Below are 19,402 nucleotides of genomic sequence, written 5' to 3' on the forward strand. Positions count from 1 at the left end.
CATATGTCCCCTGGAAATTTCCAATGAAGACCCTCTTAAGGTCTGCTCAGTCGCGGATGCTGTCATGCGGGAGGAATTCAAGCCATGCCCGAACATGCTCCCCCATGCAAATGGGAAGATACTGAATGATGAAATAGTCATCATCCACTCCTCTGGCCCAATAGGTGAGCCGGAAGTCTTCGAGCCAAATGCCTGGGTTTGTCTCCCCGGAGTATTTGGTGATGTTGGTGGGTGGTTGGAAATGCCATGGGAACGGTGCTCTTTGGATACGTCGGCCGAAGGCCTGTGGTCCTGGGTGTTTCACTGCTCCCCTCGATGGTATGGCCAGGACCTTTGTTGCCTGCTCCTACTGCCGCCTGGCAGGCGTCATCATTGTGCCAGGACCTGATGTCGGTTGCTGATGATGCTACAAGTGTCCTGGTGTGAACCAGTCCATTCATGTACCGGTGGTCGGTGCAGGGTAGGCACCCAGTCAGACCGTGATGCGGCCACCACCCCTTGGGCCACACCTGGTGGCTGTAGCGGTGAGCGAATGGAGCGATTCATCTAGCGCATCTCCCGTTCCCCTGGTGGGGAGGGAGGGCATGTGTCGGAGTCATGATGCGGAGCTTTCCACCTATTGAATGGTGGCGACTTCTACCAGAACCTAGAGGTTCCGGTAGACCTCCCGCTCCTAGGGGTCGACTGGGCTCAGGAACACCACGTAGAAGCATCGCCATAGCGGCAATGTTCTAGCTGGCCCTGAGCGAACTATGGGGGATCGTTCCCCTCATTCATGATGTCTTGTTGGACCTATCAGGCGCAGGCCCCGGGCGCCACCCGCCGGGTGATGTGCATGCAGCACAACATGTTGCACCGAATGCGCCGGCGTAGGCAGTGGCTGGTCCTGCCACCATTGTCGTAATTCCTCGGTGTGCGCTCATGCAGACACGAGGGCCCCCGCGTGTGGCTCCGAAGGGGTGTGAGTCTATGCAGACTCCACAACCACTGGCGGCTGTCGTAGAGCATCCGCCATAGCTCACTCCAAGGATGGATAGTGGCGGGTGCCACGTCGCCGATGCTGGAACCATCGCTCTCGCCCTCGTCATCTGGGAGTTTGGGGAAAATGGTAGGAGCATAGCCTGCTGTTCCCGCAGATTTGGTTGCGAGGGGGGATGGCACCAGCATCCTTTAGAGCCCCCGAGTGTATGCATCCATGGAGGACGCGAGGCCATAGGGGAACCTGATCGTATGGTGTTTGTGGCATGGGCGATACAGTCCCTCCAGGTGATCGGTGGGGGATAGTAAATAAAGAGTAAATAACAGTACACATATTACTTAAAGTGGGGTTTGAGCAGAGAGTTTGCTCGGAAAGAAGCGCAGATGCCACGTCGTCGAAGTCGTGCGTCCTGGAGTTAATGGAGGGCGCCCCTCCGATGGGTGCTAGGATGTGAGGCTCCTTGAGGAGGTGCAGTTCACGGAGCCAGGTCGGCGATGAAGTCTAGGCTTCTAGAGAGGAAGGCCTGGGATGGCTTGAAGACAGGTGGGACCCGCATCCCAACTGGTGAGAGTGCGGGAAAATCCAGTGAGCCGCAACAAATCAAATCGCCCAAGCCCACCACGATGAGGGTGGCGGGAAAGTGGGCCATCCGATGACCAACTGTCAGTGCAGAATGTGACCAACTAGTAAATATTTGTAGTTTTGCCATATGTTGTGGTCGGATGTGGCCTAGCACTCAATGACATAGGCTTTATACTGGTTCAGGCAACGTGCCCTACATCCAGTTTGGGTCGGTCAGTGACTTTATTCCTGAGCCCAGGTGCTCGAATTCTATAGTGGGGTTACAAACGAGAAGGAGAAAGATGGGGTGTACAAGAGGTATAGCCGGCTTTGGTCGGAAGGGCCAAGAGCGACTGGAGCTATGCTATGAGCTAAGTGTTCAAGCGTGTGCTTGAGGTCCGAACCTGGTGGTTCTGTGGCTATGGACTAGAGAACTTGGTTGACCTAATGAATCTGAGAAAGGCTCTTCAAAGGGGGCCTCAGAGAGAAAAAAGCCTCTTCCTTTGTTGGAGGGAGTGCATCCCCTTTTATAGATAAAGGGGATGGCTTTACAAGTGAGGGTACATATGCTACTAAGCTTTGTTGCCCATGCTGGTGGGTACAAGATAATGGTAGGCGCCTACAACACTATTGATGTTACTGTAGGATGTCAGATGCATGTGGGAGGTTGTGTTTGCCTTCTTCAGGAATGGTAGACGTCAGTACCTGTAGATACTGTTTGATGCCTAGAGGCATGTGAGGAGTGTCACCACGTTTACCCCATATGGTAAATCCTGGTGCCCACAACACTATCGGTACCCGAAGGCATGTGGGGGGGCTTACCGTATGAGAGTTTTAACGGCGCCTACAATACTATAGAGGAAAATCTCGGCGCCTATAATATTGTTTGTGTCAGGGTGGTTGCAGAGTACTGTTCCTACAGGTGTATAGGGATATGGTTCCTGGTATCGTGGTTTGACTTACGCGCCCTAGCTTGCTTTCTCTGTTCGCCCCTAGCTCCTTTCGAGCGTGCGTCCCTAGTCGGATGGCCCTAGTCGGTTCTGGCCGCGCCAGTCAGAGAAGAGCGGTGAGTAGGGTTTCTGTGCCCCTCGGTCGGTGACGCGGGGTTGGAGTCGGAAGTAGCGCTTTAGGCTAGGCCTTCCGATTGGAGTGGCCGTTCGGAGGCGGCTGGAGTCTAAAGCGAGCGCTCTGGTCAGATAGGTGGGCTGAAGTAGTTGATGAGCGGGTGCCGCTCCTATTTGTCCAGACCTTCGGTCGGTGACTGGACCGCCCTTCTGGCCTGTTGTTTTAGACTCTTGGGCTGGCCCATGAGTTGTGTGCTACCTGTTTGGGCTGAGCCTCAACGTGGAAGCTAGTCCCCAAGGGACCCTGGGTTTATGAACCCGACAAGTTGCTTTTGAGGTGCTGAGCATGATTTGTTAGCAACATGGGGATGAGCTTATCGACAGTGCCGTTGGTACTTTTCCTTGGGCGAATCCATCTATAGCAGTTTGGGCACAACACAACCGCAACACATTGATCCGAGACCAGGATGAGAGGGCAGAAAGTTCTAGTCCCGCTATGAGTGCTATGTTCATCATGATGATGTTTTATGCTCATTAGAACACCCAGGACTTCTGGCAGGAGTCCTACACCACTTGCATGGATAGGCTCATGAGGGCCGAGGCTGCACAGCGTTAGCTTAGGAAGCATGCCCATAGGCACAAGAGGGTGGCTAGAGCAGCTGCTGAATATAGGAATATAGCCCAGGTAGTAAGGGCTGATGATTAGACTATGCTGATAGGACTGCGGAAGTAGCTAGATGTCGCTCACACCGTGGCGTTTACTGCTATGCGCTAATGGATCCTAGCTAACAATCATGTATCCCTAGCAAAAGCCACACATGACAAGGCTGAGGCTGAGGCCGCACAGCAGGCACATGTTGAGTGGGCTTTGCATCATCAGCTTGCTCATGCCCAAAACGTGGTGGTTGATCTTCAGCATGAGGTGCATTATCTAAACAACCAACTACACCTGATCCTTGATGAGGAAGGAGAAGATCCGGAGATGTTGGTAGAAGATGATGGTGGGGGGAGAGGAAGTGGAGCCAGAAGAAGATGTCGTGGACGATGCTATATCCGACCTTGACAGTGAGCATGCTGACAAGGAGAGCAACTTTAGTGACTAGCTTCTTGTGCTAGACATTATCCTCTGCTATCTTATGTAATGGACATGTAGTTTAAGTTCAGTTTAGTCAATCCAAATATGATGTAATATTGGAACCCTGCATGTTTGGTCCATGATGGTTTGAACTCTAGTGAAAGTCCAGTTTCATTTTACTGGCAAAACATGGTACACATGTGAACATGTGGCGAGAATAATAAGTAATAAGATTGGTGGTGTCAGGTTGTGGAAATGAATTGTTGTGCCTCTATTTTAATGTATAAATTTTAAATTCTCTTTAGTAAATTTAGTTTAGCATGATTGCACAATTCTTCTACAATCTCTTGGCATTATCTAATAATTAATTATTGATGCAATGTTGTAGATGAGTCACACTTGTACGGGGGCTTCTACCAGTCAAGGTGGTAAGATTAATGACCTACGACCACCGCCCACCGCAAATGAGTTCTTTCGCGCAATTCCTAGGAAACCAGCGAGCCATGGATGAGACACTGCGCCATATTGCACAGAACACAGTCCTATGCCCGCCAGCAGAATTAGGGTCCTGAACCAAATCAATACAGCACATTCAAGTACTTCTTGGACATAAAGCCTCCCATCTTTAGAGAGGTAGAAGAACCACTATAGGCTGATGAATGGTTGAACACCATTGAACTCAAATTCCATCTTTTGAGGGTCACCAAGCTGATGAAGGCCGAGTACGCTTCGCATCAACTATAGGGACCTACAAGTATTTGGTGGGCTCACTATTTGTCTACCCTACCTGCTGGCGCTAATGTTACTTGGGAGCAGTTCCAGATAGCCTTCAGGGGACACAATATACCCCTAGGACTAATTAGGATCAAAGCAGCAGAGTTTATGAAGCTAACACAAGGGACAAAAACCCTCACTGAGTACATGCATGCCTTTAACAACTTGTCAAGGTATGCACCAGAATTTTTGAACACCGAGGAGAAAAAGATAGAGAGCTTCAAGCATGGACTTAGCACTAAATTGATGAAGACCATGGCCAATTCTAGGTGTGCCACTTCTAATGAATTTGTCAGCGATGCTCTGACTCAAGAGAACTAGAACAACTTGCATGTGGCCGCAATGGGGTGCAACTGAGCCGCTGAAGTGGGTGCCTCAGGTTTATCTCAGTCAAAGGCTCCCAAGGCAACAAGGCCATAGTTTCGTCCCCCTACACCTAAGTTTAGGCCTCCCTAGAAGAATACCTAGTCTAGCCGACCTCATAAGGTGTATCGTAAGGCCGTCACCATTGCCCTATGCAAGGGAAACGCAGGCCAAGGAAGCTTAGTAGGGCTAAAAACAACCAGCCATGCCACAACTGCAAACAGATGGGCCACTAGGCCAAAGAGTGCACTACCATCCTAAGAATGGTGAAAATCAGAGTTAGTGTAATCAAAGGTAGGCCAATGCTAAGGCATGTCTAGGGTACGTGCACTATACTATTGTGGAGGAAATTCCCATAGGGGAAGTTGTTACTGCTGGTATGTTTCTTGTGAACAAACACCCTACAATTGTTTTGTTTGATTCTAGAGCTTCGCATTCATTCATGAGTCAGACATTTGCATCTAAGTATGATCAGAAATGATTGTTGTAGATACTGGTGGTTATTGCATAAGTTTAGCTGGGGCTAGTATCCCCACCAGCTAGATAGTCAGAGATGTGCTCATCTCCATAAAATAGAAGGAGTATACTACCAACCTTATAGTGTTGCCAGGGCTAGCAATATATGTGATCTTGGGTGTGAAATGGATGAGTGTCACAGAGTTCTTATTGACACTTCAACTATAACCATCATGTTGAGGGAACCAAAGGGGAGTAGTGCTTTTCTACTGCTACTTCCTAGGAGTTCTAACCTCCAGAACTTATCTTGTGCTATCCAGACCATGACTCTGTGTGATATCTCCAAGATTGATTTGAGATCAGGCTATCACCAGATTAAGATCAGGCTAGAAGATGTACCTAAAATAGCTTTCTCAACTAGGTACGACTTGTATGAGTATCTCATCATGTCTTTTGGACTAACAAATGCTCTTGCCTACTTCATGTATTTGATGAATTCGGTATTTATGCCTGAGCTTGACAAGTTCATGGTTGTGTTTATTGATGACATCCTGATTTATTCTGAGAATGAGATAGATCATGCAGAGCATCGGAGGATTGTTTTATCTAGATTGAGGGGGCATAAATTGTATGCCAAGTTTAGCAAGTGTGAATTCTAGTTAAGGAAAGTACCTTTCCTAGGTCATGTAATGTCAAAAAATGGAATCTCTATAGATCCATCTAAGGTGCAAGAGGTCATGGATTGGAAGGCCTCGACTTCGGTTCATGAAGTTTAGAGTTTTCTAGGCCTGGCAGGCTACTATCGTCGCTTCATTCTAGATTTTTTCAAGATAGCTAAGCCCATGATGAGATTACTTCAGAAAGACAAGAAATTTGTGTGGACCCTAGAGTGTGAAGTTGCTTTTCACACTCTATGTACTTTGCTCACTACCACTCTTGTTTTGGCACAACCCGATATAGAGAAACCTTTTGATGCGTTTTGCGATGCATTTGGTATAGGTTTGGGGTGTGTTCTTATGTAGAGAGGCTGAGTCATTGCTTATGCATCATGTCAACTAAGGAAGCATAAAGTTAATTATCCAACCCATGATTTGGAGTTAGCGCCGTGGTACACGCACTAAAAATATGGAGGCACTATTTGCTTGGAAATGTTTGCCATATCTATAAGAGTCTCAAGTATATTTTCACTCAACCTGAGCTAAACATGAGACAAAGAAGGTGGTTAGAGCTGATCAAGGACTATAATTTGATTGTGCACTACCATCCAGGGAAAGCCAATGTAGTGGCAGATGCACTTAGTCGAAAACCTGAGTGCAATATTATAGAAGCGTGACTAGAAGATGGTTTCAACTTATTGCATCCTGCGATGTTGCATAATATTATAGTCAGCTGTTCTCTTGAGAGCTGAATTATAGAGGGCCAAAAAATAGATAAAAGGATCTTCTATCTCAAGTAGAGAATGTAGAATCAAGACATCAAGCACTTCAGGATAAATGAAAAGGGGATATTGTGGTTTAAGGATCGATTGGTGGTACCAAAGGATCATGAACTTAGAAATCAAATCCTAGAGGAAGCTAACTCTTCCTAGTTGTCTATCCATTTGAGTAGTAGCAAAATGTATCAATACTTGAAAACCCATTTTTGGTGGACAAAGATGAAGAAAGAAATTGCAGCCTACATTGCTAGGTGATACATGTAGCAGGGTTAAGGCAGATCATCTGAAACCTACTGGACCGCTCCAACCGTTGTCCATTCTAGGCTAGAAATGGTAGGAAATAAGTATGGACTTTATTACATGCCTCCCACACACACAGCAGGGTCACGATTCTATATGGGTCATTGTGAATTGCCTCACCAAGTCAGCACATTTTGTTTCGGTCAGCACAAAATATCACGCTAGGAAGTACGCCGAGCTGTATGTTTCTCAGATTGTGAGGTTACATGGGGTACCAAGAATCATAATCTTAGATCGAGAGCCATAGTTTATAGCTCTCTTTTGGGAACACTTGCATAAGGCTTTGGGAACTAAAATAATCAAAAGTTCAGCATACCGTCCGCGAACCTCTGGGCAGACCAAGCGCGTGAATCAAATCTTAGAAGACATGTTTAGAGCATGTGTTATATCCTCTAAAGGATCGTGGGAGAAGTGGTTACCTCTCATGGAATTCTCTTACAATAATAGTTACCAAGAAAGTATCAAGATGGCTCCTTTCGAAGCACTTTATGGCCAAAAATGTAGGACCCCCTTGAACTGGGTTGAGCTCGGGGAAAGGAGGTACTATGGTATTGATTTTGTCAAGGAAGCCAAACAATGGGTTCGAATTATACAAGGCCATATTGAAGCAGCCCAAGCATGACAAAAGAGTTATACTGATAAAAGAAGAAGGCCACTAACCTTTGGAGTGGGAGATTATGTGTACTTAAAAGTTTTGCCCATGAGGGGTGTGCAAAGGTTTGGAGTGAAGAGGAAGCTTGCACACAGGTATGTAGGGCCGTATCAGATTATTGAACGAAAGGGAAAGGTAGCCTACAAGTTACAACTTCCACCATAGATGAGTGCTATTTTCAATATCTTTCATGTTTCTCAGCTGAGAAAATGCCTTTGCATATTAGATAAAGCAATTGAGCCAACCCATATTAAGCTCTAATCATATTTGACTTATGAAGAGAAATCGATACAAGTTTTGGAAGAAATGGAAAGAGTAACCCGGAGCAAGGACAATAAATTTTAAAAAGTGGTGTGGAATGTAACACCCTAGTGTGAAGCATGCATTTGGCACTTATATTTCATGAGCACAAGCATCATCCATTCATTCATGAGCATGAGCATATGAAATTTCAACTCATTCTTTATATGTATCACATGTGATGTTGATTATATACATGCAAATGCTTGTGATAATGTGTGACCGATGCAAGAGATGGTTGTGGGGTCACAAAAACACCTTAGACATATCTAGGATGGTAAATGAAATAATGTTTGTATTCATGACATGGGCAATTTTGCTTCTAAGTCCAAATTCACTCAAAATGTTATTTTTCATGATGCTAGTTTGACCAAAGTTGAACAGTAGCTTAGAGTGTTTGCATGGCAGTACACCCTTAATAAAAATTGTAGCTTATCTTAAGGGTAACAAACTTGATTTAATGGTCATGAGGTAATTCAATGCCTAACATAGTCAAAAACAGCTCCAAAGTAGCAATGAAATATTGTTTTTCAAACTTAGAAAATTTTGCTGTCATTAGCTGATTACAATTTCAAAGTAGCACACTTTAGAGCTTTGCATTTTGAAAAACATGATGAATGTGACCAAGCTCATTTAAGCAAAGTTGGAGATCACGTGTAGCTCTACAATTCTTAGTAATGGCTTTTTTGCTAATTCTGCACGAATTAGGAGTAATAGTGCTATGAAGATGGCTTGTTAGTCCGCCTAACGGCCAATTTGAATCAGCCGGCCGAGCGTGTCGTGGCTGACCACTGCCAGGCCATGCGCGCTACGTGGTGGCCACTCAACGGCGTCGGCCTAGCCGGTCAGGCCAGCAGGGGGAGAAAAGGGAGGCAAAACCACTATGCTTGCTCATTCTCACTCTCTAGCTCTACTCTTTCTCGCTCACGCAGCTGAGAAGAGCAAGCCACCGTCTCCAACGCCACCGCACCTCCACCACGCTCACACACCATAGCCGCAACACCGTCGTCAAATCCATCATGCCCACAGCTCCGCCGTGGGACACTCCACCTCCCCGACACGCCATAACCACTGTTTGAGCCTAAGTAATGCAACATTTCATGTCGCCATCGCCGCCATGGCCATGGAATGCCGCCAAGCTCTGAGTTCACCCATGGCCAGCCGCCACCATAGCATCTCTAACCTCTCTCTCCCTCATCTAGTCATCCCCATAGGGACTAGTTGCTAAGACCATAGCCGACTTAACTACTACCACCGTCGTCACACGGGAACGCGAACAACGTCGTGCGCGTTTGGCATGGCTGCAAGCACGCGCTCGCAGCCGTCGACTTCATCGGCTGCCCTTAGCCCGCTCTGGTACACGTTACCATGTCGCCTAGAGGTGTAGCACCTTCCCCGATGATGGAGACCTACCTTCAACCACTGTCTTGTCAGAACAGTGACACTACCACTGTGCTCTATGTGCCACCATGCCACCATGCACGTGGCCAGAGCTCACCGCCGCTTTACCGTGGCTCGATCCGCATCATAGAGCTCCACTAGGGTTCGTAGAAGCCATAGCCATGCTTTCTTGGTCACATCTTCATCATAGATGGCGAGTCCGCCACTGCGCGCCTCTGCCGAGCCGCCATTAGCACTGCCACCGTAGCCAACCACCATTAGAGGTTGCATAATATTATAGTCAGCTGTTCTCTTGAGAGCTGAATTATAGAGGGCCAAAAAATAGATAAAAGGATCTTCTATCTCAAGTAGAGAATGTAGAATCAAGACATCAAGCACTTCAGGATAAATGAAAAGGGGATATTGTGGTTTAAGGATCGATTGGTGGTACCAAAGGATCATGAACTTAGAAATCAAATCCTAGAGGAAGCTAACTCTTCCTAGTTGTCTATCCATTTGAGTAGTAGCAAAATGTATCAATACTTGAAAACCCATTTTTGGTGGACAAAGATGAAGAAAGAAATTGCAGCCTACATTGCTAGGTGATACATGTAGCAGGGTTAAGGCAGATCATCTGAAACCTACTGGACCGCTCCAACCGTTGTCCATTCTAGGCTAGAAATGGTAGGAAATAAGTATGGACTTTATTACATGCCTCCCACACACACAGCAGGGTCACGATTCTATATGGGTCATTGTGAATTGCCTCACCAAGTCAGCACATTTTGTTTCGGTCAGCACAAAATATCACGCTAGGAAGTACGCCGAGCTGTATGTTTCTCAGATTGTGAGGTTACATGGGGTACCAAGAATCATAATCTTAGATCGAGAGCCATAGTTTATAGCTCTCTTTTGGGAACACTTGCATAAGGCTTTGGGAACTAAAATAATCAAAAGTTCAGCATACCGTCCGCGAACCTCTGGGCAGACCAAGCGCGTGAATCAAATCTTAGAAGACATGTTTAGAGCATGTGTTATATCCTCTAAAGGATCGTGGGAGAAGTGGTTACCTCTCATGGAATTCTCTTACAATAATAGTTACCAAGAAAGTATCAAGATGGCTCCTTTCGAAGCACTTTATGGCCAAAAATGTAGGACCCCCTTGAACTGGGTTGAGCTCGGGGAAAGGAGGTACTATGGTATTGATTTTGTCAAGGAAGCCAAACAATGGGTTCGAATTATACAAGGCCATATTGAAGCAGCCCAAGCATGACAAAAGAGTTATACTGATAAAAGAAGAAGGCCACTAACCTTTGGAGTGGGAGATTATGTGTACTTAAAAGTTTTGCCCATGAGGGGTGTGCAAAGGTTTGGAGTGAAGAGGAAGCTTGCACACAGGTATGTAGGGCCGTATCAGATTATTGAACGAAAGGGAAAGGTAGCCTACAAGTTACAACTTCCACCATAGATGAGTGCTATTTTCAATATCTTTCATGTTTCTCAGCTGAGAAAATGCCTTTGCATATTAGATAAAGCAATTGAGCCAACCCATATTAAGCTCTAATCATATTTGACTTATGAAGAGAAATCGATACAAGTTTTGGAAGAAATGGAAAGAGTAACCCGGAGCAAGGACAATAAATTTTAAAAAGTGGTGTGGAATGTAACACCCTAGTGTGAAGCATGCATTTGGCACTTATATTTCATGAGCACAAGCATCATCCATTCATTCATGAGCATGAGCATATGAAATTTCAACTCATTCTTTATATGTATCACATGTGATGTTGATTATATACATGCAAATGCTTGTGATAATGTGTGACCGATGCAAGAGATGGTTGTGGGGTCACAAAAACACCTTAGACATATCTAGGATGGTAAATGAAATAATGTTTGTATTCATGACATGGGCAATTTTGCTTCTAAGTCCAAATTCACTCAAAATGTTATTTTTCATGATGCTAGTTTGACCAAAGTTGAACAGTAGCTTAGAGTGTTTGCATGGCAGTGCACCCTTAATAAAAATTGTAGCTTATCTTAAGGGTAACAAACTTGATTTAATGGTCATGAGGTAATTCAATGCCTAACATAGTCAAAAACAGCTCCAAAGTAGCAATGAAATATTGTTTTTCAAACTTAGAAAATTTTGCTGTCATTAGCTGATTACAATTTCAAAGTAGCACACTTTAGAGCTTTGCATTTTGAAAAACATGATGAATGTGACCAAGCTCATTTAAGCAAAGTTGGAGATCACGTGTAGCTCTACAATTCTTAGTAATGGCTTTTTTGCTAATTCTGCACGAATTAGGAGTAATAGTGCTATGAAGATGGCTTGTTAGTCCGCCTAACGGCCAATTTGAATCAGCCGGCCGAGCGTGTCGTGGCTGACCACTGCCAGGCCATGCGCGCTACGTGGTGGCCACTCAACGGCGTCGGCCTAGCCGGTCAGGCCAGCAGGGGGAGAAAAGGGAGGCAAAACCACTATGCTTGCTCATTCTCACTCTCTAGCTCTACTCTTTCTCGCTCACAGCAGCTGAGAAGAGCAAGCCACCGTCTCCAACGCCACCGCACCTCCACCACGCTCACACACCATAGCCGCAACACCGTCGTCAAATCCATCATGCCCACAGCTCCGCCGTGGGACACTCCACCTCCCCGACCCGCCATAACCACTGTTTGAGCCTAAGTAATGCAACATTTCATGTCGCCATCGCCGCCATGGCCATGGAATGCCGCCAAGCTCTGAGTTCACCCATGGCCAGCCGCCACCATAGCATCTCTAACCTCTCTCTCCCTCATCTAGTCATCCCCATAGGGACTAGTTGCTAAGACCATAGCCGACTTAACTACTACCACCGTCGTCACACGGGAACGCGAACAACGTCGTGCGCGTTTGGCATGGCTGCAAGCACGCGCTCGCAGCCGTCGACTTCATCGGCTGCCCTTAGCCCGCTCTGGTACACGTTACCATGTCGCCTAGAGGTGTAGCACCTTCCCCGATGATGGAGACCTACCTTCAACCACTGTCTTGTCAGAACAGTGACACTACCACTGTGCTCTATGTGCCACCATGCCACCATGCACGTGGCCAGAGCTCACCGCCGCTTTACCGTGGCTCGATCCGCATCATAGAGCTCCACTAGGGTTCGTAGAAGCCATAGCCATGCTTTCTTGGTCACATCTTCATCATAGATGGCGAGTCCGCCACTGCGCGCCTCTGCCGAGCCGCCATTAGCACTGCCACCGTAGCCAACCACCATTAGAGGTCCAACAACCTACCTCATTTAATGCAGGATATTGAGGGGAACACGACGGTGGTGATGCTACAGTCGGTGACCTCACCGTCGATGAGTTATTGCCGGTCAAACACCGCGCTCTGCTCCTGTGTCGCTAACGTGTGGTACCGTTGACCTATGGGCCACCACTGTGAGCCACCATGGGTGTATGGACCGGGTGTACCTAGTTGTAGCTCCCGGTTTGAAATTTGATTTTTCTTTATTTGTTTTTCTAGATTTTGTAGCAAACATGCAAAAATCATATCTGAAGTTAGGAGTGTCCAAATGAGGTGATCCAAATTTTGTTGGATTCTTCATGAAGTGTAATATTTGATAAAAATATGAAACCTACTATTTGGGATATTTTTCTAGGGGAATTAAATTGAACTAGATAAGTGCTTTTAAATTTGTTTCTATCTTGTAAAATACATCTCTTGAGCTAGGGAAGTGCAACAATTGTGATTCCAATTTTGCTAGTCTTGTGTTGACATGCTCTATCTAGGAAAAATGCTAAACCAATAGAAGACATAATTGAAATATGGTCTTTCTATTTAACCTTGATTATTGGCTAGTTTCTAGTGAAAATAATTGGGGTAAAAATATATAACATATGATCATGCAAATTTTTAAACAGTGTTCTTATGCTAAGATGAAAGTAAGAAAAATATTAAATCTATTGTTTGACACCTTTCACTAGACTAAGCTATTTTTGCTAAAATAAGCCTATGCAAATTGTCATTTTTATAGAGGTGGCTATACTTATTCAAATGGCATGAAATTTGTACAGTAGACTATTGGGGTCATATGTAAGCTACTGTAATTTTATAAGAATTTATTGAGCAATGGAAGTATTTATCCTATAAATCACCTTATTATATAGGGATATCAATAAATGCACATAAGTAAATTAGTTGGGCTTAACCATGATGTTTTCTATGGTGCTTGTGATGCATATGATTTGTTGAGATGAATAGTTGCACTTAGAAGTAATTGGTAATAGGTAGCTAGATAATTATTCATTATAATTCAACTAAATGGTTGCATGAGTAGTTTCTGTTGTGTTGACAAATTCATGATGATAATGATCTTTGCTGTGAAACTTGTTAATAACAAAGTTGTAGATAACTTGCACATTTGGCTTATCCTAAAATTTCATAGTCATAGGCCTTATGGTTTAGGAGTTATAGCTGCTAGACTTCTGCTATCAGATTTGCTTGTCCTCTGGACAGATCTAAAAAGATTGAATTGTTTGACCTAGATAACTACTGAATCACGTTAATATGATTGAAAGAAAGTTGTAGGCAATTCAATAAGCTTCATAGAAAGTCCATTACCATATTGTTTGGATGTGTATAACTCTAGTTATGATCAAAACAAGTAGCTGCTATCTTGCAGTCCAGAAAACACTTTAAGTGGATGTTTGTTTAGTTACTAGAGAGGAGATATGCACCTACTCAGTAAAAGAAAGCTAATATTGTGATCACCCTAATACCTTGTTGTTAAGGACATTTATGTTTATGCATCATATCATATCATCCATATCATTACCTGTGCATTCTTGTATCTTATTTTGCGCTCATGCATGTAGGATCACCAGAAGGAATCACACTCTTGGAGTTTGAGGCAGACGAGGAGGAGAATCAGGAGGTAGCATAGCAGGTAGCTCTCTAAGGCGAGGAGTAGGCTCCTAAGGAATTACCAGAGTGCCTGGATCACAGGCCTACTCCTTTCTGAAAGGCAAGCCCCGGAGCATTTTAAGCCTCCTATATTTTATAAAATATCACTTGAGTCCTTTATGTTTGATGCATTAGGTTATAAGATTTGATTTGGAAACACTTGATGCATAGAACTACCTTGTCTAGATATATATTTTAAACCCTATGTAGGTCTACGATTAATATATGCTTAGCCATGCTTAGACCGGTAGAAGTCGGGTGATTTCATGTCACCAATGAGATATAGGTGGATATCGGAGCACGGTTGGCTATATTCGCTATCATGGAAAAGAACCATGGGATAATGTAACTGGAGGCCGGGCGAAGTCTATGGTAGGTTGACTCATGTGATTCTGTCTATGCCGATTAAGGACTGCATCGTTGGAGTCCCTCTTGTCATTTTGAACACATGCCTCTCACTTAGCTGGCCGAATAACTCGTTCCAACCATGAAGCCAAGTAGCTCAACTCAGGCCAGGCCTTGTTCTGTCAAAGTGTGCACTCTAGATGGTAGTAAGGATGTGTGGGGAGCCAGGCATGAGCCCAAGGGTGGGGTAGTCCTGATCGTCATGGCAGCTGGTTGTCCCTGGTTATGCGGCACTGATCGAACCCATGAAATGTGGACCTGAGGTGTACCAAAGGTGACCTAAGGCTACCGTGACTGGTAGACCTGGGTTTGTGTTAGGAATACTACCCAGCTAGTTGCAATCAATTCGAATCACTGTCTCTCCTAGATAGTGAGAAACTTGGCAGAGCCCATTCATTGCAGTAATTGGATTATGGAATATGATGGTTCTAATGAATATGAAAATCTTACACCGGCTATGGTTACTATTGTTATGCTACTAAATGATATACCACTTGTTTGGCATAGGTTAGTTGCTAATCCATAGATGAATTGCTATACTTAACTTGATGACCGGATTATAAAATGTATAGCTTAATTAGTGGCTTTTTATGCAAAATGGTGTCAAACTAGCTCCACTTATAAAGCCTTGCATGTTCCTTGGAGTCACTTTATTTTTGGTTTATGATGGGTTAGTCTAGCTGAGTACCTCCTTGTACTCAGGGTCTATTTCCCACTTGCTGTAGGTAACACAGACTTTCATGGCTATTCTAAGAATTGCTTTTGTCCCGCTGTTGATGAGGAGTAGGCCCCGGGCAAGGCGCTTCTATTTATATATCTAATCTATGATTCTTTTATGGGTTGTGATCACAGACTAGCAAGTATTTGAACAATGGTGTGAGATGTTGGTTTAAAAACTACTTTGCTTTCGCTACTACTTTATTTGAACTTGGTTTGTAATAACTTTAATCGCACTCTGATGTATGGCAATGTATTTGTAAACTCTATGTAACATGTGACATGTATGTTGAATCATGTACGATCTTGGTTGTATGTTGATGATGGATCGAGACCCTTTGAGGTACTCGATGGACTACCGAGTTTATATGGGCTCAAGTATGATAGTGCGACTGCTTGTGGGCTGCCATTGTACTTATGATCTTATAAATTGGATGGTTCTGTTATAGCTGGTATCAGAGCAAGATTCAACATTATTGCCATATGTGTATTTAAAACAAAAGTTTTTGTTTTTCAAAACCAGTTTTTGGCAACTTATAGTTATATATAGGTGTTCAAATATGAAATTTGAATCTAAAGTGTGCCTGTGGACAATGACGAGGCAAATGCTATGTCCGGTGTTGACAGTGACCACTCTGAGGCATAACTCAGCTATAGTGCTTAGCTAGATGTGCTAGCTCCTTATCTTTTTTGATCTTTTATGTAATGGACATATGATTTAAGTTTCGATCTTTAGATGTATCATTAATGTAACATTGGAACCTTGCATGTTGGTCCACTATGGGTCAAACTCTAATGAAATTCTAGTTTCATTTTGCTGGTGAAATGTGACATGCATGTTAACGCGTTGCGAGTATGATAAGTGATAAAATTGGTGATGTCATGTTGTGAGAATGAATTATTGTGCCTCTATTTTATTGTATGAATTTAGATTCTCTCTAGTAAATTCAGTTTGGCATGATTACACAATTCTTCTATAATTTCTTGACATCAGCTAATAATCCCTTATTATTGCAATTTTGCAGATGACTCGCACTCACGCTGGGGCCGGTACCAGCCAAGGTGGCAATGATGGTGACCTAACACCACCACCACCACCCTCTACTAATGAGTTTTTCGCGCAATTCTTGGGGAATCAGCGAGCAATGGAAGAAACACTATGCCTCATTGCGTAGAATACTGCCCGTGCCTGCCAGCAAAATTAGGGATCAAAACCCAATCAATACAATACATTCAAGGACTTTCTGGAGACTAAGCCTCCTACCTTTAAAGAGGCAGAAGAACCACTCCAAGCTTATGAGTGGTTGAACACTATTGAACAAAAGTTCTGTCTGTTGAGGGTCAACGAAATGATGAAGGCTAAGTATGCATTGCATCAACTGTAGGGGATTGCAGGTATCTGGTGGACTCATTATTTGTCTGCCTTACCTACTGGAGCAAATGTTACCTGGGAGCAATTCAAGACAGCCTTTAGGGGGCATCATATATCCTTGGGGCGGTTGCGGATGAAGGCCGCTGAGTTTATGAAGCTGGCATAGGGGACAAACACTCTCACTAAGTATATGCATGCATTCAACAACTTGTCTAAATATGCACCAGCATTCATGGATTCATAACAGAAAAAGATAGAAAGCTTCAAGAGAGGCCTTGGCACCAAGTTGATGAAAACCATGGCCAACTCTAGATGTGCTACATATAATGAATTTTCAGCGATGCCCTCACGCAAGAGAACCAGAACAACTTACATGAGGTAGCAAAAGGCCACAAGCAAGCCGCTAAGGCGGGTGCCTTAGGCTCATCTCAGTCAAGGGCTTCCATGGTAGCAAGGCCACAATTCCGCCCCCAGCACATAATTTTAGGCCTCCACAGAAGAACACCCAGGCTAGCCGACCTCAGAAGGTATTTCGCAAGGCATTCACCATTGCCCTGCCTAAGGGTAACGCAGGCCAAGGAAGCTCAACAGGGCCAATAAGTAACCAGCCGTGCTTCTACTGCAATCAGATAGGCCATTGGGCCAAAGAGTGCCCCTATCCAAAAAAGGGCAGTAATTAGAATCAAGGCAACCAAAAGTAAGCCAATCCTAAAGCACGTCCTAGGTACATGCACTATACAACGGTGGAGGAAATTCCCATAGGGGAAGTTGTTACCGCTGGTATGTTCCTTGTAAACCAACACCCTATAATTATTTTATTTGATTTTGGAGCTTCGCATTCATTTATGAGTCAGACATTTGCATCTAAGCATGATCAGAAGATAATTGAGGTAGACAAGGGTGGTTATAGTATAAGTTCAGCTGGGGCTACTATTTCCACAAACCAATTAGTCAGACATGTACTCATCTCCATACAAGAGCAGGAGTACACTATGGATCTTATAGTATTGCTAGGATTAGCCATAGATGTGATATTGGGCATGAAATGGATGAGTGGGCACAGAGTTCTTATTGACACATCCACTCAAACCATTATGTTGAGGGAACCTAAAGGGGATGGTGCTTTCCTAGTGCCACTTCCTAGAAGTTTTGATCTTCAAAACTTGTCTTGTGCCATCCAAACCACTACTCTCTATGATATTTAGGTAGTTTGTGAGTTCCCTGATGTATTCACAGATGAATTGCCTGGTTTGCCGCCAAATAGGGATGTGGAATTTAAGATTGATGTGGAATTTAAGATTGAGTTAGTGCTAGGTACAACACCAATCTCAAGAAGACCCTATCGGATGCCACCCAATGAGTTAGCTGAACTTAAAATTCAGGTACAACTTTTGGACAAAGGTCTCATTTGACCTAGTTTCTCTAAGGCGAGGAGTAGGCTCCTAAGGAATTACCAGAGTGCCTGGATCACAGGCCTACTCCTTTCTGAAAGGCAAGCCCCGGAGCATTTTAAGCCTCCTATATTTTATAAAATATCACTTGAGTCCTTTATGTTTGATGCATTAGGTTATAAGATTTGATTTGGAAACACTTGATGCATAGAACTACCTTGTCCAGATATATATTTTAAACCCTATGTAGGTCTACGATTAATATATGCTTAGCCATGCTTAGACCGGTAGAAGTCGGGTGATTTCATGTCACCAATGAGATATAGGTGGATATCGGAGCACGGTTGGCTATATTCGCTATCATGGAAAAGAACCATGGGATAATGTAACTGGAGGCCGAGCGAAGTCTATGGTAGGTTGACTCATGTGATTCTGTCTATGCCGATTAAGGACTGCATCGTTGGAGTCCCTCTTGTCACTTTGAACACATGCCTCTCACTTAGCTGGCCAAATAACTCGTTCCAACCATGAAGCCGAGTAGCTCAACTCAGGCCAGGCCTTGTTCTGTCAAAGTGTGCACTCTAGATGGTAGTAAGGATGTGTGGGGAGCCAGGCATGAGCCCAAGGGTGGGGTACTCCTGATCGTCATGGCAGCTGGTTGTCCCTGGTTATGCGGCACTGATCGAACCCGTGAAATGTGGACCTGAGGTGTACCAAAGGTGACCTAAGGCTACCGTGACTGGTAGACCTGGGTTTGTGTTAGGAATACTACCCAGCTGGTTGCAATCAATTCGAATCACTGTCTCTCCTAGATAGTGAGAAACTTGGCAGAGCCCATTCATTGTAGTAATTGGATTATGGAATATGATGGTTCTAATGAATATGAAAATCTTACACCGACTATGGTTACTATTGTTATGCTACTAAATGATATACCACTTGTTTGGCATAGGTTAGTTGCTAATCCATAGATGAATTGCTATACTTAACTTGATGACCGGATTATAAAATGTATAGCTTAATTAGTGGCTTTTTATGCAAAATGGTGTCAAACTAGCTCCACTTATAAAGCCTTGCATGTTCCTTGGAGTCACTTTATTTTTGGTTTATGATGGGTTAGTCTAGCTGAGTACCTCCTTGTACTTAGGGTCTATTTCCCACTTGCTGTAGGTAACACAGACTTTCATGGCTATTCTAAGAATTGCTTCTGTCCCGCTGTGGATG

The sequence above is a fragment of the Miscanthus floridulus genome, chromosome 13, assembly GCF_019320115.1.
Source record: "Miscanthus floridulus cultivar M001 chromosome 13, ASM1932011v1, whole genome shotgun sequence".
Lineage (NCBI taxonomy): Eukaryota > Viridiplantae > Streptophyta > Magnoliopsida > Poales > Poaceae > Miscanthus > Miscanthus floridulus.